Here is a 25,993-nt window from a genome sequence, read left to right as displayed (position 1 = left end):
TCTCTTGTCACATACATGCCATTCCTTCCCTCCATATAGAGATTCACTAATGACATATACTTCTCAGTGTACTATACGAAAATGGGGTGGTTTGACGTCGACTTTCACATCTTGCGACCTGTTGTTAAACTCTCGTAACTTGGATGAATGTGTTGCATTTGGCAGGAGAGGTAGAGGTACACACCCCCACCTCTATATTAACATATTATGATATTGCAATTCTCCTTCGTACAAATGCGCCAGATTGAGCACCATATGGCAGACAAAAAAGATATCAGATTCATTTGATTAAAACAAGAAAAACTTGACAGGAGAGGTGGAAATCTTGAGATGGCACTACGACAGTCAGAAGCCAGAATCATATGTCATTTTCAAGCCCTTAAATTTGGTTTAAACACAGATAGTGAAATGTGCTGTTGTTTATGAGCGTAATCAATGGTTAGCAGGGAATACAGCATTCTGTTAACATTTTCTAACATATAGACAGCATATGAACATGTGAGACACGCAGCAATTCATAGGATAAGAGATGGGTCATCTCATTAGTCACATTTCTGTTTTTTGTATTTGTACATGTTTCACCCAACAGTAAGACATTACACAAATAATCTGAAAAGAGGCAGTATTCAGATAATACACCGGTTGAATACATTCGAATGAAGAAAGTGTATCGATCGCTGGTATCTCAGGTATACAGAGCATACATCAGATTCAACATAATTTCCCTCTTAATAATGAGAGGAAATGTAATATGTTTGAGATGTAGGCATACAAGCAATTATGCAGTGCTAATTTTCACAAAAATGTGCCAATTGAGCCAATACATATTCGTCCCGAACGATGGGAACATAAAGGTAAATGAGAATGAATGACAGAAGAATATCGGCCACTGTGCATGAACAAGTTACTTTTCTGAGACTATTAGAAGTATCAGCACAACATTGAAACACGTATTACCAGTAATTTGTATACTAGTCATCCCAAAAGATGGCCGACAGGGTCATGGCAACAAAGAAAGGACTTTGGAGTTGCCATGACGCCTGCCGACAACACCAAGGTTGATGATACATTTAAGCAGAAGTTGTGAGTGAAGGCGGGTGGATTCATAAGGCTTAGGAGCTCAGACTGATACGGTAAGCATTTTATATTCATCACCACGCGTTCACATTAGGATAAGAACGGTAATTGTAAGATATGGCGCTCACATAACAACGCGTATGATATATATAAAAAACGCAGATATACATTTTAAAACGAAGAGATTAGAATAGCCTGCATAATAGCGGAAATGTGCCGGAATGCGTTGCTAACAATTCCGGAATCGCGCCAGGACCTCAGAAGAGGATCGCACACTTGTAAATAAACCACTAGCGAACACACGCGCAAGACATTAACAACGCGCGGATGTGTTCCAATACGGAGATAAATCAATAGCCGTAATCAGGGTTCTAGTATGACCCATTGTATTTGTCACTCTGCAGCGAGAGCGCCAACCCAGTAAATGGGAGTGTGCACAGAATAAGAAACTATGAAAGTTATGCATCGCCTGCAAGTGATATATGGAGGAAGCGAACCAGTATCAGTTTGTCATCACAAAAATTATTCACAATGGGTGATTAGAAATTTATGTTTTTTTAGGTATTTAACCCGGTTATTACACTCAAAACAGACTGCAATTTATTCAGGACGTTTATTCAGGCAAACAGGTAACAATTTTATATACGAGAATGAATGGTGTTGTGTGTTGTATAATTACTTTTTCTTAGAGTTCAGACAATTGGTAACGGGTGTCCTTGCTGACACACACAAGGCATAATATGAACAATATGCATCACGTGCAACAAAGGTTGACTAATCGCATAAATATTGTCTAGAAAACACAAAGAATAAGCTTAAGATATTATAGAAGCCATCTACTATAATCAGGAATTTAAAAACAGTTTTCATAGAAAAGCTATATGAAATGCAATTAAGCATTCAAAATAATGAGCAGTGAATATAATGGTTTTCATTTATTATTATTATTTTGTCTTTTTCTTTAATGATCAGTGAATACTATGGTTCTTATTGATTATTATTATTTTGTCACCCTAATTATCCTCCCCTTCGCCCATCCCTCGTTTTCTCTGTCTCTTAACAAAATGTTGTATTTAACAATATTCATGTTGGCATATTGCTGAATGAAATGTTTTTCTGATAATTTGTTTACACTGAACACTCACTCTATTATTGCGTCATATAATATGCTTTATTTGTTTTCTCACCATTAGCCCTGGTTTGAAAATGGCATTTTAGTATTGCCGAAACACGTGTAACCATGAAGGGCCAGCACAAACTTTGTTAATAAACCTCAAGTGTTGAGACACAATTTAACTCAATCTGGAGCATTTGTACGAAGGAGAGTTCCAATATCATAATACTTCTCAGTGTATCCTTCGACCTTAGATACTTCTTTGTTCTGTTATTACAAATTTGATGTCTCCTCGGTTTACCTAAGATCACAGTGTTGCTATATTAACATTAAGGTAGCCTAGTTTGCAACCTGTACCAAACAATCACTAATATTGGGGAAGCTAGCCATGGCTACTTACTCATGTCACCACTGCAAAGGTGATGAAAGTTGCAATTCAATTGTTACAGTACAAAGAGAAATTTACTTTTTCAGCCAATCTCTTCACTGTTGAGTTAGTTTAGCAGCTGATTCCTGTTGGCTCAACAAGTTTGAGTTTACTCTGCTCATTCCTTACACAAGGCAACTAGAGAGCATACTTTATGGAATTGTATTCTTCTCTTGATATACTCAAACTTCTTACAGTCCCAGATATTTACTATGCTATACCACCCACCTTGGAACTGAACCAGCCTCTCTCACCACGATCATGGCGGTTCTTAAAATTATTGTATTCAATGACAATGGTTTAAATCACAAAAGAAGGAAAATTCTCTATTTCCCTCAACCCTGATGTTGCACTAATCCAGGAAACTCAGATGCCTCCATAGGAAGCAGAAACATTACAGTGGCATTTGGTAGGGAAGCTGTATCATAATCTCTTGGGACAAAGGTGAGAAATGGAGATTTGTAATATCATTAACCAAAAGGTTGCAAAGTAGAATTTCAAAAACACTAGCTGTTCCCGGCGTTACATTCACAGTTCTGGCATATCATAAAGGTTAATATCGGTCAGTATTTCATAGGGTGACTTCTGTCCCCCTCCTAAACTATTGGAATGGCCACTGATCGCTTCCAGGAAGGGGGCGTAGGTCCCTGTGACTTATTAATGGTCAATGAAAAAGCTAAAGGTATAGGAAACTGTCTTCTTTTGAATTTGAAAGGCATATTTGTTTGAGATGGAATGAGAGGTATGCACAGTATAAGAACAGTATCTAACTTTAATACATCGATTACACAGGACTCTATGATGTGTCTTTGTAGATATGTAATTGTCAACCGTGTTCCAATGCAGAGTTCTCGTGATGGCATAAGATTGCGTAGTAGTATAATTACACCACCTGCCTTCAGTTTTAGCTCGTGAGGAGGCCTTTGTCCTGTCCTACAGCATTTCACTCTTACGAGACTGAAACGTTGAGCCGGTAATTAACTGTTCATTGACACTGGAACTGCCGTGCCCTGTGTGAAGAGAAGTGGGGGTGCAAAGAAGTAACTTGAAATTATTCCGAATGTTTGTGATAGTGAAAGGCGAAGGTGACTACGTAGAACCGTATACATTCTGTTTTTCTTTTTCAAACCATTTTTATTATTTAACATAAACAAAACACTTTACATACAGGCAGTAGTCAACTAACACATATTCGTTAACATAACAACTCCCTTTCCCACCCCCCAACTCACCCCTGGTCTAGGCCTACCTCGCACCCTACTTATCCCTCCCTATTCCTTGTCGACTTCTTGTTCATCTAAGGTAACTTCCTGTGCAGGGATCTCTACTTCTTAGAGCGCCTCCTGTTCAGGGGCCGACAAGCGAGCTATGAGTAGTCTCCATGCCTCCACCCTACTCCCTCTTTGTTCACCTTCGTATTTGCTCGCTTCTTGCCACACTGTTGTCTCTGCATTAGCCCATTTAAACAAGTCTCTCCACCGCACATGTGCCACAGGTCTTGCCTGAGCTTTCCACCCCATCGCTATTCTCCTTTTAGCGAGGATGCATGCTAAGTCTTCATGTTTATTTACATGCTGAGCCCGTTTGGGTCTCAGGAACCCCTCCCCCCAGCAGAAAGGCCTTGGGAGACTCCACATCTAGGGAAATTCCCGCTTTCTTCAACAATTGTGCCACCTCCCTCCAAAACCTGCTGATCTCCACGCACACCCAAAACATAGGCACCAGATCCGTGTCCACCTCCCCACATTTCTGGCATGTTTGAACACCTGTCTGGCTAAACCTGGCTATCTTGTTTGGGGTCAGGTATGCTCTATGTGTCACGTATAGCTGGATCTGCTGTAGTCTTGTGTTTCTCAGAACTCTTTTATGATGCAATTTCGCTCTATTCCACCCCTCATCTGACAATACTTCCCCAAGGTCCGCATCCCATTTCTGTCTGATCTGATCCACTTCCCCACCCACCTTGGACATTAATAGCTTGTATAAGCGTGAAAACCTCATGTCCACCTTCCGATACATCATAAAATGCTTCGATCACATCTGGCTTCAAAGGTATGTCAGAACCCGGCCACCTCCGCTTAAGACTTCTCAAAGGTCTGACGTGTGTAATGTACTGCTCAATATGTATTCCTGTGTCTGCTACCAACTTCTCGAATACTCAGGGTATCCCTTCTTTAAGTACATCTCCCACTGTAGCTACCCCCATGGGTTACCAGCTCTCCCAGGCATTCCTCCTAGTCTGTTCATCCACCCCTTATAGCGCAACCAATGGTATCTGCATGGAATACAGTGCAATGCCCACTTGCAGTTGACTTGCTCTGCACCACATAATACACCTGATGCGCAACAGCAGGTTCTCACTAGTTTTATATGAATCTGGTAGCCATATGACTTCCTTCAAGAAGAACGGGGCGCCCGTGCACATTCTGTTTGTTGAAATGATAGCTGTTGTTGAAGTGGAAGGGCACACGGAGGTGCACTTTGCCATTTGGACAACAGAGGCAACCTAACACTGATAAATTGCATCAGCTGAGTACGGAAACATACCTAAGCATTTTAGATATATAGATAAATGGAGGAATGGTAAAGAAAGATCTATTAGGGGCGAATTAAGAAACTGACAGTGGATCTCTATACACCAAGGCCCACATTCTGTCCACTCCAGACCTAACTTGAGACTGGGCAATCTGTTCCCCTCCAGATTCTTCCTCTGGTTGCTTGTAGATCCTTCGCTGTCAAATTGCCCACCCCAGATGTTAGCTCCCTTGTTATTGATCCCTCGCCATGTGCTTTCCCTATTCTCCTATAACATATAAAGCACTCTGTTACTCCCCAAAGATAGGCCCACGCTGAATTAATAACTTGATAATAATAATAATATATGCCCAAATACTGATAAAACTACTGTTACATAGAGTTCTGGTTAAGATGAAACAGGATCTGGGACAACTCACCCCAGTGGCATTTCGTCACATTATTTTGAGGCATTTGTAATGGATTATAAGCCCCCCGTACCTCTTTCTACTGCCGCACCAAGCCCCAAACTCCTTTTTACCTACTCCCTGACACTGCAGCCCTCTACAAATTGCTGCAAATAACGACCATGGTGAGTTGGGCTGATTCCTTGAAACATGCTCCAAATTGTAGCGCGAGAGACTGCAATCTTACTTTTTAGGCCTGATATTAGATAGGAAAGTTGTGCACTAAGGAAAAAGAAATTCTAAGAACAGTCCTCATGTGGTGTTAGCTCCCTGTTCCAAGGGCTGTAACAGGTCGTAATGGCCCGGTAGCCTGAGCTAATGGCTCGAGCAAAGTAAGTGGGTTTAACAAGGGCTCTGGGCCATTTCAGCCCCATTCCAGCTCTTGGAACGGGGTGTTAATGCCATTAGCACCCCAGGTTACCAAAGTGGTAACTGGATGCCAAAACAAAAAAAAGTATTTTTATTAATTGAACGGGACGCTGCAGACGTCCCGTTCAATGAATGAAAATACTTGTCCAGAATGGCGGCCATGGTTGCAGAAGGTGGGGCTCCATACATAGACCCTCTTCTATTACCATAGCAGCCAGAAAAGCTAGGAGGGAAGCTGCTGCGGAGGGTGCCGCCGCCGCAACAATCAGGTAAGTGGGACTGAGGAGAGGGGGGGGGTCGTCAAAAGTAATAAAAATAAACACATTTTTAAAAAAAGAAGAGTGGGGAGAAGATGGCAGCCCATGGCGTGGGAGACAGCCTGCGGGTTCCATGGAATGCAGCCTGAGATAAGCGGGTTTAGCCTGCATTTCATGAAACCTGAGTGGCTGCTCCTCCCACCCAGGTTACTAATGGACAATGGGTTAGTAGATATCTGGAGCCTATTGCATCCAACAGAGAGAGAGTTTACTTTCACATCATGTGTTCATGGAACACTTACGTGAATTGATTACTTTGCGATCCCCCCAAAAATTCTGCCATACGTTTGTTTGTCATATTGTGGCTACTGGTGCATCATATGACTATGCCCCAATCGTTTTTCAATTGGATTTGGTCCAGCAAGATGGTGAATTCATGTGCGCCATGAGGCCCTTCATATACCCTCAGCAAATGTTTTACATTTACATGCATGATCAGTCCCATGAGCAAACACTCTATGGGCCGCAAGCAAGCATAAACAAGGGGCTCTCTGATCCTCCACTGACATAAATTGAACTTACAACAAGAAGAGGGATCTCAAAACGTATCTTCTCAAAATTGCTTGCTCCAGACACGCGCATAGTCCTTCTAATACACTGACACTGGTACTCAAGGTTGTCTGATCATGTTTTAATTTGCTTCTATAATGGCACAGATTCTTTTGGGCAGAGAAGGCGTGTACGTGACTGTTAGCCGTGACCGTGTCCTTATTCCAAAACATGCTGTGACTTTATTTACCCATAGTTAAGAGAGGGTTGCCTTTGCTTATCCTACCGGCCGACCTACCTTCTCCTGTCCCACATGGTCATATGGATGATTAGGTATGTGCATTTATGTATATCATTTTTATGAGGTTTTGTATTAAACTGTGCATTTTGGGGTGCATTCATGATCTACTTTCCTGTATTTTGTTGTGACACCAAAATGTTTCGTGGTACCCTATGATTTACAGATTTGAGAGTTTTTCATGCTTATGCATCATTTCACAGTGTTGCACTTAATTTGTGTTGCTAGAGCCTTAAGAAATACTGTAATGGTCGAAACACATGTTGGCTAAGAATCACCAAAATTGTTCAAAAGCAATTGTTCAAAAGCATATTAAAACATGATCAGACAACCTTGACTACCAGTGTCAGTGCATAAGAAGGACTATGCTCCTCTCTGAGCAACCAATTTTGAGAAGATTTTACTACTTGGATGACTAAGGCTATAGTCACACGGGTTGCGAACACAAAGCACTCCATTACCAATATAAATTGCTCCAATTAATACACTAGAAACAGCCAGCGCAGCATATTTCGTGTCCATATGCCTGACTAACTTTTTCAAAAATCTCAAAAAAGTATGTTAAGCAACGAACGGAGAAATGTATTTTTAAAAATTCATCAAATTCTCTTTTGAGACAACATAACAAAGCTAAATATAGTCTCAATAGAATAAATACTAAAGCTGTAGAAAATGCTTTATTTTCCCTGAAACAGAGACATTTTCAGGAGAGGGAAATGGGCAGATGGCCGCACAAATTCAGACAAAAAGTACGTGCAGTTGAAAATTCGCTGATTATGAAAACTGATGTATCTGTGGTTACGAACCACATACAAATCAATGAAGAGCTCAAGCAAATACAACTCGGATAACTCACCATATGCAGCAGACACGACACAGAGGTTTCTGGAGTGGCTACTTTTCTCAATGATCAGTGGAGAAGATGGCGAAAGCCTAGCATCCCAATAGCAGAGAGAGAAATCAGTGATGCAGTTGTGCCTAGCATCCCAATAGCAGAGAGAGAAATCAGTGATGCAGTTGTTCAAACTAATAAAGCGCCATGGATCGATGGTCTTCCCAGTCATGCAACTATAGATACATATGCTTGATATATGCAATCATCAACATTTTGGCTAACATCCTTGCCACCAGGCTCAATAAAGTTCCTACTACATTAATACATACACCCAGGGCCGATTCATGGAAATGTGTGCAGAAATCCATCTAGGGCCGCGCGGAGAGAAGGACACTGAGGGAGCCGGCGCGCAGTATAAAAAATGCACGCCCTGCCTATTCATGGAATTGTTTGCACAAAATACTGCATTCGCAAGTTGTGGTCAGATTGCCCCCGACACGCCCACACAGAAAGCATGAACAGCCAGATCAGCGACCTAAACGCACCATTCAAACAGTTTGTGGGGCCCCCTGCAAACAGACCAGCATCTCGGGGACCCTGTGCAGGGTCCCCCGTAACTGTTCCCGCACCCCGACAACCTGCGTATGAAAAATCGCAACTCTGTCTAAACTCGGAAAACCTGCGTGAAAACCCCGTAAACCGTTCCTGCACCCCGCTACACTGCTTACGCACACCCCAAAGGAACCCTGGTTTACACCTCCATGCTGCAAATCCTACTTGCAAATGTACTTACGCGTGCCTTCGGGTGGCAGATCGTATGAAGGGCTTGCATTGCCATTTCCCGGCCAAGAGTTTACGCGATCAAGTCCATGAATTCGTCTTGTGACGCACAATTGTGAGCATGCGAGGGACTGCTCGCAGGCGGACCCTCGGAACGCCCACTTTTTCGCAAGCTCTTCCCCATTTTTGGTGTTCCGCTTCCTTCCCAGCCCTCTGTCCAAGCCACGCCCATGCTCTGCGTGGATTTTCCCTCAAGGCCCCCGATGGCTAGCAGATGCTGAGCATGCGCAACTCCACGCAAGTCCAGGGAAAGGACTGCGCATTCGATTCCATGAATCGACAAACAGGGATTTGCACGCAGAATGGCGCCTGAGTACCCTTTTTTCCAAGCAATTAATTCCATTTTCCATTAATTCCAATTGAATCAGGCCTCCAGGGTGGATTTCTGCCAACCAGAATGGCAAAGGATAATATGTGAACCCTCATACACTTGTTAGTGCAAGAACAACATTCCAAAGATGCAAAACTTTCCCTATATTTAGATGGAGAAAAAGCTTTTGGTAGGGCCGAGTGGCCATTCTTATTTAAGTTATGGACAAATTTAGTCTAAGAAAGGATTTTAATTCTAAAGCTAACCTATTATCAGAATCTCAATGCCAGTGTCTGCAGCATGAGTTTTATAAAACATCATTAAATATACCATGTGTAACCAGCCAGAGTGTCTACTACTGCCCCTCCTATTTTTGTTCGCACTGGAACCACTCACATTAACACTATGAGAGGACTATGCTGGTAAAATCAAGTTCATGCTGTATGCCGGCAGCATTAGGTTGACCATCCAAACGCTACTAAATCTGTTTGATCCATCATAGATTAGATTGCAGATTTCTGTAGGTGCAAAATGCAAAATAACTTGAAATAAAACTCAATGGGTGCCACACTGACATAGTAGAAGGCAATCGAAACACCACTTGAGAAGAAATCCATCAGACAATGCATAAAATGGTCCTCGTTAAACATATCTCTAAGCGAAATGTTCAATTTGTGAAAGTTATTATATCCCCCAAATTCAATTATATATTCAGCTTGCTCCCTGTTATTCCCCAAAAGATACAAGTGATCAACATTTAAGATCATTCATTTGGATGAGCTCCAAGCCGAGGCTTAGCATGGTCAAAAGTCATGTTGGGGTAGATTTAGGAGGATTAAGACTGCCAGAAATAGACACACACATCTTAGCAAAGCAGCACGGTTAAATACTACTAGTTTGGTCCTCATACTAATTATGCTTTACCTACTTGAAGGACAATAGAGAAACAACTCCTTAAAGATTGCTATTAGGGTCAAAGAATGGTTAAGATCCCTAAGATACATCGCCCCACCATCAGAATCAATGTAGAAGTTTGAGAAAGGGCACGCAGTCCTTCAGGCATACATACCGTAACACAAAAAGAACACCCCCTGTGGAGGAACACATCTTAAAACCAAGAATCAAAATCTTTATTGGTAGTCATGGATATAGTGTGAAATTAATTGAATACAAGAACGTATCCTTGAAAATACTCGTATATGTTCTTTTCAGGACATGGCGACAAGATATAAATTACCGGGGGAAGAGTACTGACAGTACCTGCAAATGTGTAGCTGCTGCATCAACAAAGTTCCTGAGCCCTCTGATTGGCTGAGGTATGCCAGAGGCAGGGTAAAGACCATACTCACATGCCTTGCACAGACACGCACACACCAACACAACATCCTTGGCGTATTTGGTACATGCAACTTGAGTATCCAATCATTTTTAATTTTCAAATTGTGCAGAGTATTTTGAGGTGGGGGGATTAACATCACAACCATCTGAAAAGTGAGACAGCACCAATTATGTAACTCGTCTTTAGTAGCTGTCGGATTAATCAATCAGCAGTTGCGTGTCCTCAGTAAAACCTAATTCCTTCATTGAAGCAGTGGCTTTTCAAGTGTCCTTAAAATATACCTCTTGTAGAGCATTTATAATCCTTTAGCCCCCTAACAGTAACAGGAAGAATAGTGTTGGCCAAGAAGCGCAGGGTCTAGATGATGTCGTGAGGAGTGAAGATGATCAGGATCCACTGGCTGACCAGGTTGGCGAAGGTGAACAGGTACACCTCTCGGTTGCAGCCCTCATAACTTTGGTAGTGGGGGAAAGTCCAGATGCTGCCTGCAGAAGGGAAAGGAGAGAGAAGGAGAGGATTGATTACAGTTGCTTTCGCATTTTCCCCTTTCTGCCGAGAGAGCAGTTTACACTAGAAGACACTGAGTAAGACTATCCCGTACTCAACCCATCCTCACAAATCTGTGCATCAGCTCTTTTACTAGAATACAGAAGGTAGTAGTTGGCATATATTCCTAAGGTGGGTGTGCTTTAAATCTCACATGAGGCCAGTGGTGCACTGGGATGTAAACTTATGGTATGTTCTGCCGGTAGCTTTTAGACTGGTGCAATGTTCATCATTTTAATGGCCTCTTATGCTAGGGACTGCCGGGTGTCAGTGATTGGGTGGAGTAGATGGTATGCTTTGGATGCCGGTGCATGCCTGCAAGGTAAGTGGTGAGTCGATTTCTGATCATCAGGTGTCATTGGTTTCCTCTGCATGGGTCAAGGGGGCAACTGGCTTCTGGACGATGGGGCAGGCTATGGTGGATACGAATAGGACTTTAAGTGGGCTGGACTGGCAAAGCTCCCAACAGCCCCACAAGATTGGTCCTTAATTTCTTCACGTGATCTGCACTTGTAGTCAAAGCACAAACCTCCCCTTTTGTGTTTGCTACATCTCTCTACTCTGCTCCTGTTTTCTGCCTGCCCGCAACCAGCACTAAGGCAGATGATAAGAAATCAAGCTAGCTGTGAGAATCCTTAAAGCTACACACAGAAAACAATACCGGTGCAAAATGTCCGAACTAGGTGCTAGTCACTTGCATCATGCACCTATACATATAGTTGAACAACCAGCAGTCATTGACATTCCCTACAAGGTAGGGAAACACCATAAAAAACAACAAGTGACCCTTCAATTCTAGCATGGACATTTCTATGCATTATGATAGCCCAAAAACTGCATCATGCAAAACATTGACAGGGTAATTCATAGAATTTCGCAGAAAAGTGTCGCAAGCGGCTGGCGCAGAGTGTCTGTGTGCGATTGTCTGCGCCAGGCGCGTGCGCCAAAACCGATTTCCGCGCACAGCGTATTCATGGATTTTAGGCTCCCAAACCAGCCGTGGCGCAGAGTATCGCAGCGACCCTGCAGCAGCGCCAGTAACGCCCCCAAGAACGCCCTCACGCAAGGAAAAGCCATCAAAATCGCTAAATCATCGCAAAGGGCTGCGCTAACCCTGGACCAGTTTACAGGGCTGCCAAAAAAGAAACGCAAAGCGGGTAACGTTCATATCAGGGGTACGCGGAAAGTTTCACATGCGATTAGCCAGGGTAAGTGTATTACAGGGGTACGCGGGAAGTTTTACACGCGATTAGCCAGGGTACGTGTATTACAGGGGTACGCGTGAAGTTCTACACGCGATTAGCCAGGGTACGTGTATTACAGGGGTACGCGTGAAGTTCTACACGCGATTAGCCAGGGTGTATTACAGGGGTACGCGGGAATTATCACACGCGATTTGGCTGGGTACGTGTATGACAGGGGTACGTGTGAAGTTTTACACGCGATTAGCCAGGGTACGTGTATTACAGGGGTACGCGGGAATTATCACACGCGATTTGGCTGGGTACGTGTATTACAGGGGTGCGCGGGAAGTTACACACGCGATTTGGCTGGGTACGTGTATTACAGGGGTGCGCGGGAAGTTACACACGCGATTAGGCTGGGTGGGTCCTCACAGGTGTTCCCTGTACACCCTCCACGGCCCCTGCAGGCAGCCCACAAAACAGGGGACTACCCTGCACACCTGCTCATGTCTATCACCCCCCACCCCCCCAGCAGTGCAGGGGCAGCCTCCACCAGGCCCCCACTCATGTCTCCCACCACCCCCACCCCCCAGCAGTGCAGGGGCACCCTCCACCAGGCCCCCACTCATGTCCAACTCATGTCTCCCACCACCCCCACCCCCAGCAGTGCAGGGGCAGCCTCCACCAGGCCCCCACTCATGTCTCCCACCACCCCCACCCCCCAGCAGTGCAGGGGCAGCCTCCACCAGGCCCCCACTCATGTCTCCCACCACCCCCACCCCCCAGCAGTGCAGGGGCACCCTCCACCAGGCCCCCATTCATGCCTCCCACCACCCCCACCCCCCAGCCACCAGGGGCACCCTCCACCAGGCCCCCACTCATGTCCCCCACCACCCCCACCCCCCAGCCGCCACCAGGCACCCACTCATGTCCCCTATCACCCCCACCCCCTAGCAGTGCAGGGGCAGCACCACCAGGCCCCCACTCATGTCCCCCATCACCACCACCCCCCAGCAGTGCAGGGGCAGCCTCCACCAGGCCCCCACTCATGTCCCCCTGCACCCCCACCCCCAGCAGTGCAGGGGCAGCCTCCACCAGGCCCCCACTCATGTCTCCCACCACCCCCACCCCCCAGCAGTGCAGGGGCAGCCTCCACCAGGCCTCCACTCATGTCTCCCACCTCCCCCACCCCCCAGCCACCAGGGGCAGCCTCCACCAGGCCCCCACTCATGTCCCCCTGCACCCCCACCCCCAGCAGTGCAGGGGCAGCCTCCACCAGGCCCCCACTCATGTCTCCCACCACCCCCACCCCCCAGCAGTGCAGGGGCACCCTCCACCAGGCCCCCACTCATGTCTCCCACCACCCCCACCCCCCAGCAGTGCAGGGGCACCCTCCACCAGGCCCCCACTCATGTCTCCCACCACCCCCACCCCCCAGCCACCAGGGGCAGCCGCCTCCACCAGGCCCCCACTCATGTCCCCCTGCACCCCCACCCCCAGCAGTGCAGGGGCAGCCTCCACCAGGCCCCCGCTCATGTCTCCCACCACACCCACCCCCCAGCCACCAGGGGCAGCCTCCACCAGGCCCCCACTCATGTCTCCCACCACCCCCACCCCCCAGCAGTGCAGGGGCACCCTCCACCAGGCCCCCACTCATGTCTCCCACCACCCCCACCCCCCAGCAGTGCAGGGGCACCCTCCACCAGGCCCCCACTCATGTCCAACTCATGTCTCCCACCACCCACACCCCCAGCAGTGCAGGGGCAGCCTCCACCAGGCCCCCACTCATGTCCCCCTGCACCCCCACCCCCAGCAGTGCAGGGGCAGCCTCCACCAGGCCCCCACTCATGTCCCCCACCACCCCCACCCCCAGCAGTGCAGGGGCAGCCTCCACCAGGCCCCCACTCATGTCTCCCACCACCCCCACCCCCCAGCAGTGCAGGGGCAGCCTCCACCAGGCCCCCACTCATGTCTCCCACCACCCCTACCCCCCGGCCACCAGGGGCAGCCTCCACCAGGCCCCCACTCATGTCCCCCTGCACCCCCACCCCCAGGAGTGCAGGGGCAGCCTCCACCAGGCCCCCATTCATGTCTCCCACCACCCCCACCCCCAGCAGTGCAGGGGCACCCTCCACCAGGCCCCCACTCATGTCCAACTCATGTCTCCCACCACCCCCACCCCCCAGCAGTGCAGGGGCAGCCTCCACCAGGCCCCCACTCATGTCTCCCACCACCCCCACCCCCCAGCCACCAGGGGCAGCCTCCACCAGGCCCCCACTCATGGCCCCCTCCACCCTCACCCCCAGGAGTGCAGGGGCAGCCTCCACCAGGCCCCCACTCATGTCTCCCACCACCCCCACCCCCCAGCAGTGCAGGGGCAGCCTCCACCAGGCCCCCACTCATGTCTCCCACCACCCCCACCCCCCAGCCACCAGGGGCAGCCTCCACCAGGCCCCCACTCATGTCTCCCACCACCCCCACCCCCCAGCAGTGCAGGGGCACCCTCCACCAGGCCCCCACTCATGTCTCCCACCACCCCCACCCCCAGCAGTGCAGGGGCAGCCTCCACCAGGTCCCCACTCATGTCCCCCTGCACCCCACCCCCAGCAGTGCAGGGGCAGCCTCCACCAGGCCCCCACTCATGTCCCCCACCGCCCCCACCCCCAGCAGTGCAGGGGCAGCCTCCACCAGGCCCCCACTCATGTCTCCCACCACCCCCACCCCCCAGCCACCAGGGGCAGCCTCCACCAGGCCCCCACTCATGTCCCCCTGCACCCCCACCCCCAGGAGTGCAGGGGCAGCCTCCACCAGGCCCCCACTCATGTCTCCCACCACCCCCACCCCCCAGCAGTGCAGGGGCACCCTCCACCAGGCCCCCACTCATGTCCAACTCATGTCTCCCACCACCCCCACCCCCCAGCAGTGCAGGGGCAGCCTCCACCAGGCCCCCACTCATGTCTCCCACCACCCCCACCCCCCAGCAGTGCAGGGGCACCCTCCACCAGGCCCCCACTCATGTCCAACTCTTGTCTCCCACCACCCCCACCCCCCAGCAGTGCAGGGGCAGCCTCCACCAGGCCCCCACTCATGTATCCCACCACCCCCACCCCCCAGCCACCAGGGGCAGCCTCCACCAGGCCCCCACTCATGTCCCCCTCCACCCCCACCCCCAGGAGTGCAGGGGCAGCCTCCACCAGGCCCCCACACATGTCTCCCACCACCCCCACCCCCTAGCAGTGCAGGGGCAGCCTCCACCAGGCCTCCACTCATGTCTCCCCCCACCCCCCCCACCCAGCCACCAGGGGCAGCCTCCACCAGGCCCCCACTCATGCCTCCCACCCCCCAGCAGTGCAGGGGCACCCTCCACCAGGCCCCCACTCATGTCTCCCACCACCCCCACCCCCAGCAGTGCAGGGGCAGCCTCCACCAGGCCCCCAATCATGTCCCGCTGCACCCCCACCCCCAGCAGTGCAGGGGCAGCCTCCACCAGGCCCCCACTCATGTCCCCCACAACCGCCACCCCCAGCAGTGCAGGGGCAGCCTCCACCAGGCCCCCACTCATGTCTCCCACCACCCCCACCCCCCAGCAGTGCAGGGGCAGCCTCCACCAGGCCCCCACTCATGTCTCACACCACCCCCACCCCCAGCCACCAGGGGCAGCCTCCACCAGGCCCCCACTCATGTCCCCCTGCACCCCCACCCCCAGGAGTGCAGGGGCAGCCTCCACCAGGCCCCCCCTCATGTCTCCCACCCCCCCACCCCCCAGCAGTGCAGGGGCACCCTCCACCAGGCCCCCACTCATGTCCAACTCATGTCTCCCACCACCCCCACCCCCCAGCAGTGCAGGGGCAGCCTCCACCAGGCCCCCACTCATGTCTCCCACCACCCCCACCCCCCAGCCACCAGGGGCAGCCTCCACCAGGCCCCCACTCATGTGCCCCTGCACCCCCACCCCCAGGAGTGCAGGGGCAGCCTCCACCAGGCCCCCACTCATGTCTCCCACCACCCCCACCCCCCCAGCAGTGCAGGGGCAGCCTCCACCAGGCCCCCACTCATGTCTCCCACCACCCCCACCCCTCAGCCACCAGGGGCAGCCTCCACCAGGCCCCACTCATGTCTCCCACCACCCCCACCCCCCAGCAGTGCAGGTGCACCCTCCACCAGGCCCCCACTCATGTCTCCCACCACCCCCACCCCCCAGCAGTGCAGGGGCACCCTCCACCAGGCCCCCACTCATGTCCAACTCATGTCTTCCACCACCCCCACCCCCAGCAGTGCAGGGGCAGCCTCCACCAGGCCCCCACTCATGTCCCCCTGCACTCCCACCCCCAGCAGTGCAGGGGCAGCCTCCACCAGGCCCCCACTCATGTCCCCCACCACCCCCACCCCCAGCAGTGCAGGGGCAGCCTCCACCAGGCCCCCACTCATCTCTCCCACCACCCCCACCCCCCAGCAGTGCAGGGGCAGCCTCCACCAGGCCCCCACTCATGTCTCCCACCACCCCCACCCCCCAGCCACCAGGGGCAGCCTCCACCAGCCCCCCACTCATGTCCAACTTATGTCTCCCACCACCCCCACCCCCAGCAGTGCAGGGGCAGCCTCCACCAGGCCCCCACTCATGTCCCCCTGCCCACAGGCCCTGACAATCCTCAAGCATGGGCCTCATGGCCAGCCACCACAGCCCAAAGACACAACCAAGTATTACATGCACCCATGATACAACTCCAATGGAAACAATGTAAATGAACACATGTGTCTCACACACACACAATGGTTGCAAGTGAACCTGAAAACCCATATCATGACATGCATGAAAACAATGAGATGAAGCCACACATTGAAGAATGAAAAAATCAAAATAATGTATTAAAAACAACAGTAATGGCAATCAAAATTAAACAATATACACAAGTATAAAATAAAGCAAATTAAGCTGGCTGTCCCTTTTCAAATTAAAATCAATAAATGATAATCCAAAAAAATGTCTTCCAAAGTTCAAGTCCATAAAAAGGAAATGAAGGGAAAAAAGAAATAGAAAACCATTGCTCCATGGAAAAAAATATTCATAGTAAAAAAAATATCCAAATGCAAAGTCCAACTATGTACAAAGTATTCAGGGTCCATCATCCCAACAGAAGAAATGAAACCTACAAAAAAACCTATCTAAAATGGAACTATATACAAAAGGTGGACCAGTGTCCGTCGACTCCAAATAAAAATAAACAATAAAGGAAACCTATCACTAAATAACTATATACAATGGCGGCGGGCCAGTCCAGCGGCTCACTCAGTGGTGTTCCGGGCCAGGGCATCATCGAACTCCTCGTCTTTGTCCCGGAGGCGGTCCTGTTCCATGGCCCGAGGGTCCGCAGGGACGCCGACATGTTCACCTCCAACTCCCTGCGGATTGCCTCGAGGCACTCGGCCCGCCTCAGGGCCCTCCGCATGGAGTTCTCCGCCCTGACCATCATGAGCCGCGCCTCTTCCGCCCGCCGCCGCTCCGCATCTATGGCGTGGCCCAACCGCTGCCACACGGAAGACACTGCCCGTCCAGGGTCCTCCTGCCCTCCGGCCGATGCCTGCCCCTCCGATGTTGAAGGCCCCGAGCTATCGTGGCTCCCACCTACAGCCTCCTGCTGCTGCAGCTGCTGCTGTCCATGTACCCTGTCCGATGGTGCCTGCACATCCTCCTCCAGCTGGGGTGCAGTCGTTGATGTGGCCACCCCTGCTGGACGTCTGACTCCCGACTGTGGCAGGGATCTGTTGTCCACTAGCCTGCCCGCACGGTCGGAGGCAGCTCCACAGGGCACCCAGGTGACACATGGGTGGGAAGATGGCATGGAGGACGACTGGGGCATAGGGGGTTCTGTGGAGAAGGGGGTCGGAACAAGGTCCAGGAAATGGAGGAATCCAGCCCTGGTGAGCTGTCCCAGTGGGTCAACGCGGTCAACGAGCCATGCGAGAAGACGTGCAGACTCATCATGAAAAGACTGCAGGTCAGCTTGCATGGCCCGTTGACGCAACGCCACCCCACCCTGGACAGGCTCAACCTGGTGCAGGATAGCCACATCCGCAGGGAGAGGAAGGCCAGGTGTTGTAAGCCAATCCTCTCCCTGAGAACGGGCCTGGAGGTAGGCATCCCCGCTGGTGCAAGATGATGCAGTGACAGGAGCAGGGACAGGATTGCACACAGGCACCTCTGCGGAGGCCTGTGCTGCCTCCTGTCCCTGATCCTCCACTGCACCACTAGCACCAGTGGAATCCCCACCTCCAGACCCCGCCTCTGTCGCTTGCACGGCCTCCTCCTCCACCAAACCCCCCACCAACCTGGATGACTCCGTGCCATCTTCCTCCGTTTGGCCCTGTGGGGTCCCAGCTGCCCCTTCTGCTGCCGAGGAGTCCAACTCCAACCTCCGCCTCTTGGACCTCCCCTCGGCAGCTGCAGCCTGGGACGCGGCACCGGACTCCTCACTCCCCGACGAGATCACAACCTGGGAGGGGATCCGGGCCTTGCGTCTCCGGCTGGTGGTGCGACCCCTGCCGCTGTGCTCCACAGCACCTTCTCCGCCCTCTTCATCAGTTGACGCTGCAGACAGGGAGAAAGAAAACACAGGCATCAGGGCACTGTAAAATGGACTCATACACACATGACAGTTATACATGAGTGGCATTGGTAAACCTCAGACATGGCATCACAATCCCCAACACACATGTCATTTGAACTTGCACACATGAGTCATACCACAGCCATATTGCAACAGCCAGCACCATCCATTCACATACAACAGCATGAGCAGCCAAAGCCAAAGGTCATCCACACATCACATGCAACATAGGGAGTACACTACACATGCACACACACCACCAAACTTGCATGCATGTGTACACCTCCGCCAACTGTCGCAGTGTTTTGATCGACATCCATGTCACACCTGACAATCATTCCTCCACATCCTGTGCCATGCAAGCCCACACACACAAGCACCATCCATGTGTCACACATGAGACCCTTCGCATGTGTCACCCTCACGGCCCTGTACACCCCCCCTACTTGGCCACATAAAAATACATGTTCAACCTGCACACTCCTGGCACACCACCACACGCACAGCTTACAATCAGTATGCATGTACACTTACCGCTCGACTCCAGACGGGTCTGCTTCTCAAGGACCTGGATGTGGAGCGCTGGGGATATGCGTTCCAGGACCCTCATCTGATCTTCCGACAAGCGGCCCCGGCGCCCCTTAGCATCCGCTGCCTTCAGGAGGCGCCGGGCCTTGTTGAGGGTCCTGGACCTGAAGTCCTCCCAGCGCTTCCTGACATGTTCGTAGTCGAGGACTGCCACCTCCTCCGCGTTGATGGCAGTCACGATGTCCATCCAGATCCGAGTCCGTCCTTCCTTGTTGGCGGCAACCTTCCGAAGAGGGCATCATACTGCCCCAGGACATGCTCCACCAGGACACCAACTTCGGTGGCAGTGAAGCTGGTGCCCCTCTGCCTCCTTGGCCGGGGGTTTCCACTGGTGCCAGATGTTGCAGTGCCCGACATGGCAACCCCAGAGGCAGGAATGGGTGGGCAACTGGGTCCTGGGGCTGGGCTGTGGGGCGATGGAAAAGCAGTCGGGAATCTTCGGTTCCAGCAGGGGTGGTCACAGCAACAGCACCCCTGGCTGATGTGCAGGCAGCAAATGGCAGGGCACGTGGGCAGCAGGCAGTCAGGCAGCAGCAGATGGCAGGTGGGAGCGTGCTCAGGGCTCTGGGGGGCAGTAATTCAGCCTTCTGGGCAGGAGCGTGGTCTTCCGTGTGTGAACGCGTGGCCAGCTTGATACGGAGTGATTTTGCACGTGAAAATCCAACACGTCTGCGTGTAATTCGAGGAAAGGCCCTTAGCGCGTAAACGTGTCAGCACACGTCTGTACATTCATTGGCCCAAAGGCCACCAGCGTATGCGCGTCTATGAAGTCACGTGCACGTTGAATATGGCACACGTTGGAAATGTTGCGTGTTAAAAAAATGAAAGACACGTCCGCGTGTCAAAGCGTGTAATTGGTGGAAATGGCCTTAGCGCGTACACGCGGAAGTGACAAAGCGTGTGATTGGTGGAAATGGCCCTACACGTAGAAGTGACAAAGCGTGTAATTGGTGGAAATAGCCCTAGCGCGTACACGCCGCGTAAGTGACGCTGGACGTGTGGGCCTGCATAAAAGGTACGTGTAGAACATCATTTCCTTGTACGTGCTTTTCGTGGAGAGCGAGTGGGTGAAATCTGTACTTCTTGTCGTTTCACACGCGATTTACTTCACGGCGTTTCAAGTTCGTACTCCCTGTTACCTCTGACAGCTTTTTCTCTTTTTTCTCTTTTTCTGGTTTTCCTGGGCCTGTTCCCTCAAACAGCGTTCCCTTCTACTGTTGTCCTGTCTCCTCAGACAATTCTTCTTTTGGCGGGGGTGTTGCCAACGCGCACACGCGCTTCTTTTTCACGCTCTTTTTCCTGGCAGACGGTGAGTCACGCACGTATCTAACATCTGTGCTTGCCCCGTGTGTAGCCTACCCCTTCAGAGGTCATTCTAGGCTGCGTGTGACACGCATACGTTCATTCTTGTGTTACTGGGTGCCACTGCGTAGTGCAGGTTTATATTTCCGCACACGTGGTCTAGGAGGGGTTGCGTGCACGTCATCTCCCTTTTTTGGGCTTCCTGTGCGTTGCGTGACCCGTCATCTTTCCCCAGGGGTCACATTCAGCCTTGCTAGAGCACTAGGGTACAATTACCATCTGGTACCCAACCCCTTTGTCCCCCAATTGCCCAGGACAATAGTTTACAGCCACTCCCATACGCACATTAACATCAGTGCCATGGTTGGGAGGCGAGGAATCCGTAAGGGTGGCAAAGGTGGACGAGCCACAAGTGGTGGCCGTGGTGGATCCGGTAGGGGACGTGGTCGTTATTTGCAGGGTGAACCTGTCCCCCCATGTGTGGAGGACCAGTCAAGGGCACCCATAATACCCCCCCGTTGAGGCTGATGTGGCTGACACCATCCATGCTCAGCCCTTGTTGGACCAGCCCATTGTGGCACCAGACCTGGCTGACTCCATGGCTGACTTCCAGGTCAGCAGGCCTATGACACGTGCGCCGGTGCACGTTGATGTCATCAGGCCACATGGATCAGGGGCAGCAAGGTCATCTGCTGCCCCAAGTAGGCAGGGTGGAGAGGCTGCAGGGGCAGCTGCAGCTCCATCCACCCCAGCTCTCACACACCCAGCCAGGACAGTGTCGGTCCTAGTCCATCCTGCTGACATTCCCCCTGACACCATTACACTTGAGCCAATGCCTGCACCAACTCCCATGCTGAGTGTGCAATCCCACACTCCTGATACAGAGTCCACCAGGGCTCCTGCCCCTAGTGTCCAGAGCGGCGTAGGACACTCAGTATCAATACCACCTTCCAAGCGGAAGAGAAAGAGTGCTCGTCCGGCACAGGCTGATGCCCCAGACACGGCTACACAGTCCGGCCCGTCGAGGAAGCCCAGCTTCACGGATGCCGAACTGAATGCACTTGTCGAGTATGTGTCCGCACATGATAACGAGATGGTCATTGTTGCAGGATCCAAGACCACACCTGCACAACGCCAGGCACACTGGCAGACCGTTGCGGACATCGTAAGTGCCCTTGGAATCGTGAGGCGCACAGCCAATGATTGCTATAAGCGCTGGAATGACCTAAAGCGCAGGGCAAAGAATAAGCTGGCCTCAAGTCATGCCGCAACTCTAGTGACTGGAGGTGGGTCTCCAGTAGAAGACATGGAACTCACTCCAAATGAGTCAGTCGCTGGGACCTACGTCACGGAGGAACAGATCCAAGGCGTGGGAGATCTGCCTGATTATGAGGCATTGTCCGGTGAGTGCACATGCATGTGTGTGTCATCCATGTGCATGGTGTGTGTGTGAGGGCTTCTGTTTGTGTGCCAGGTGAGGGTGTGTACGCCTGAGTCGTTTGGGTCACCCATGTGCTTCATGCAATACATTCTGCGCAGCAGCATTTGGCCATAGCAGTATCCCTTCTGCCAACAGTAGACATATAGCCCAACAGCACGCCAGTTGCCCTTGAAGTGTCACCTTGCAACAACATTGTTGCTTATTTTTCTCTGTTCATTCAGGCAGATTGTTTGCATTCCACCACTTTTACTAGGCATTTCTCAGTCCTCTAGTCACATGTCTGACATGGCTATGGTAAAGTGGAGTGACTTTGTTACCTGGACATCATTTGTTTAGACATGTCCCTGTGCAATCGGACCATTTTGGACTGGCAGCTCCAGGTGAAAAATCAGACCTGTTTGAATTAGAAAAGCTATTACATGAGGGAACTGGACTGAATGAATAAGTGCTGCCCTCCTCTCCATCTTCACTCAATAGCAATGGTACATGCCATCTGTGTGATGGCATGTGTATTTCACCTGGCAATCACAGGCCAATGTGTGATGCCACTGCTAGGCAGCATGCAGCAAATGTGTTCATCTTCCATCTTGGTGTCATCAATGTGTGCCATTTGGCTCCCCTTCATACGCAGTGAGGGTGCATGCATGGGAGGGTTTTAGTCATGTGGGACATGTGTCAATCAAGTACTGGTTCTGTTGCTTCTCAGCCCTCATTGTGTGCCATGGTGCTAATGCCTGTTTCCATTTGTTTGCTTTTATGTCTTTGCAGGGGAAGACACACCTGATACTGCTGGGGTTGTGGAGATGGTGCAGACCCAGGAGGGGTCCGAGGGCCGACCGACCACCAGTGAGGGAAGTGGTGTGGTGGTGGGTGAGAACCGACAACTGCTGCAGGTCGTGCTCTCAAGGGGTGTCTCTGGCTGCACCTCCCCCGAGCTGTACTCAGGTGTTGATTCGGATGATGAGACCTACGTGCCGTCACAGGTGAGTGTTCCTGGGAGGGATTCTGTTCTGTCCCACCCACTTGCACCAGGGTCAGAACCCTCAATGGGGATGTCAGTGTTGGCAGCTACGCCTTTGGTTCGTTACGGACGGATGCAGGGTCACACTCCGCGACATCTGATCCTGTTCCTGGGCCAGCAGATCAGAGGGGGAATGAAGTCCTGCAGCCTCAGGCAGTGCCGGCACAGCAAGGCACAGTTCGCCTTGCCCCAGACAGATGTGGTGCCCGCCGACGTGGTGGCCGTACGCCACCTGGCAATACCGCATGGGAGCAATCCATTTACGGTATGGCAACCCAACAGGCAGCATCATCAGAGATGATGGCTCAGGCCATGGATAGGGTGGCCACTTCCATTGTCCCCCCGAAAGGCTGATGGAGTGACTACAGCAGGCAACCGACTCCATCTGCCAGTCACACAGGGAGGACATGTTGGCGTCCAACAGGGACAGGTGGGCGGCACTGGCGACTCTGCAGGAAGCCATCTCCATAGAGTCCCAGGGCCACAGGGAAGCCCTGAGGCTGGAACTCCTTCACCTCAGGACGACTCTTGTTGAGCTTGAGGCTTCAACAAACCGAAGGACAGAACAGCAGCTGGAGCGTCTCACCCGTACGCTCTCAGCTGAGATGCAGGCAACTAGGGCGGAGGTCCGGGCATCCCGTGAGTTGTTGCATGGGGACCTCCGCACACATCCTCCAGAACAAGACCTACCACACCCGCATGCTTGCAGCCATGCAGCTGCACAGGGTGATAATAGCGACAGCAGTGATACTCCCACAATAGGGTAGCCGTGTGGGCCATGAGCCCATGGAGGTGTTTTTTTTTCCGCAAGATCCACACAGGTGGGTTTTGGTGTGCACCCTGTCCTCGGACCTCCTGGGTGGCCTCCCCAACCCCCCCGGGCCCATTAATGGCCATTTTTGATTTTTTTTTTTTTTTTTTTTTTTTAATTTTTCTTTTTTTTTGGGACAATGTGTTGCCTTGTGTGGCTCCCGTGGGCATACGCTGCATTGTGGCTGGGCACATGCAGGCTTGTCATGTATTTGGTTCAGATGCTTGGGTTTATGTCACACACACCCCTCCTGCTTCCCGTTTCCATGGGCTTGCAAAGGGTGTGCCCAAGTGACATTGACGTACATGGTGACATTGGACTCCCACTACATGTGTGGGTAGTCTAGTCAATACTGTGTATACATTCCTAGTGCATATTGCTGTTGTGTTGTACACTGCATGTTGCATTGATGTGTAACTCATCATCCGTGTCTACCTCCTAATTTGCAGGTCCTTTCCTCATGTCTACACAAGGCCCTCTACTTTGGAGATGGGGTCCATGTTGGCAGCAGTGCACCTACAACTCTACATGGCGGCAACACCATACAGTTGGAAGTGGTGGGAGTGCAGGCATTTCCAGGTGGTGAGACTACTAATTCCTTACATTCGTAATGTCATGTTAATGGTAGTTTTGAGGGTCAGTAGCTGATAAGTGTTTTTGCTAAATACCTGCTCAAGTGTGTTGTTGCTCCAACATTACTGTGAGCATTTCAGGTGTCGCGAGTTTCAATTAGGGACACTGTACATTGTGACACTTGTGTCATGTTGTGGGGATTACTTTGTTTACCTGCACATAGCATGACATGGCACGGTGTGTCGTGTGGCGGTGCTGGGGATGGGTTGGGTGACATGGCACTGTCCTCATGTTGCATTTTGCAAGTGGGTATTCATTTTAGCTGCATGAATGTGTTTTTTCACGAAACTGCATTGGTGGTGTCTGTGTAGGTAGGGATGCACACATTGTAACACTTCCAGGTGAACAATCGCAGGCTGATATGGTTTTGACGGTTGATTCTCCAGACATTCAGGATCAGTGTCAGGTTGAGTCATCATTGATTGTCAGATGGTATGTGCCAGGGCAGTGTGCACTCCACAGGGGTGTGATTTCTATGTGAAGTAATTAGCCACTAGCTGTGTACGGGCTGCCTCCCCCCGTGCCCTTTCCCCTCCCATGCGCAGCGGGCATGCATGTGGTTGGGGATGTGGGGGCACCACCATGTCCACAGGCAGGTCCCGGCGTGTTGCAACGTTGTGCAGGACACATGCTGCCACTATGATCCTGCACACTACTGGGGGAGCGTATAACAGCTGCCCGCCAGAACGGTCAAGGGAGCGAAAGCGTGACTTAAGCACTCCGAATGTGCGCTCCACTATGCCCCGGGTTGCAATGTGGGCTGTGTTATATCTTACCTCGGGTGGCGTGGTGGGGTTCCGAATTGGCGTCATCATGTGGGGGCTGAGAGGGTAGGCACTGTCCCCTGTGGAGGTGGTGATTGGTATCATTGGTGGGGTTGTGACCTTGCTCAGTATCTGACATGCATGCATGTGCAGTGGCATTCATACTCACCAAGCAGCCATGTATCGCCATGCCGCCCAGCTTCTAGGTCCCGGCTTAGGGTGGACATTCGGTAAATGAAGCTGTCGTGGGTGGAGCCGGGATAGTTGGCATATACTGAGGTGATGATTCCCTTGGCATTACATACTACCTGCACGTTGATGGAATGCCAGTGCTTGCGGTTCCTATAGATGTGCTCAGATGCCCTGGGGGGACGTAGAGCCACATGGGTGCAGTCGATGGCACCTAGCACTTTGGGGAATCGTGCCACACCGTAAAAATCCAGGGCGGCAGCATGCCTTTCTGCGTGTGTTCTGGGCAGGTATATGTGCCTGCGGACTGATGGGCGTGCAGTGATGATGTTCAAGACCTGGTGTAGGCAGCGTGACACCCCACCCACTATGGCACTTGTCCGCTGAAATGATCCAGTGGCTAAGAAGTGCAGTACATTGAGGACCTTCTCCAGGGGGCTGAGTGCTTGGGAGCACAGGGTGGGTGATGTGAGGTCATCCTCCCACTCACGCACCAAGTCCAGTATTATGTGT

This window comes from Ambystoma mexicanum, chromosome 2p, assembly GCF_040938575.1.
Source record: "Ambystoma mexicanum isolate Mex_15411 chromosome 2p, UKY_AmexF1_1, whole genome shotgun sequence".
Lineage (NCBI taxonomy): Eukaryota > Metazoa > Chordata > Amphibia > Caudata > Ambystomatidae > Ambystoma > Ambystoma mexicanum.
The sequence above is the reverse complement of the archived record's forward strand: the minus strand, read 5'-3'. Positions refer to the sequence as shown.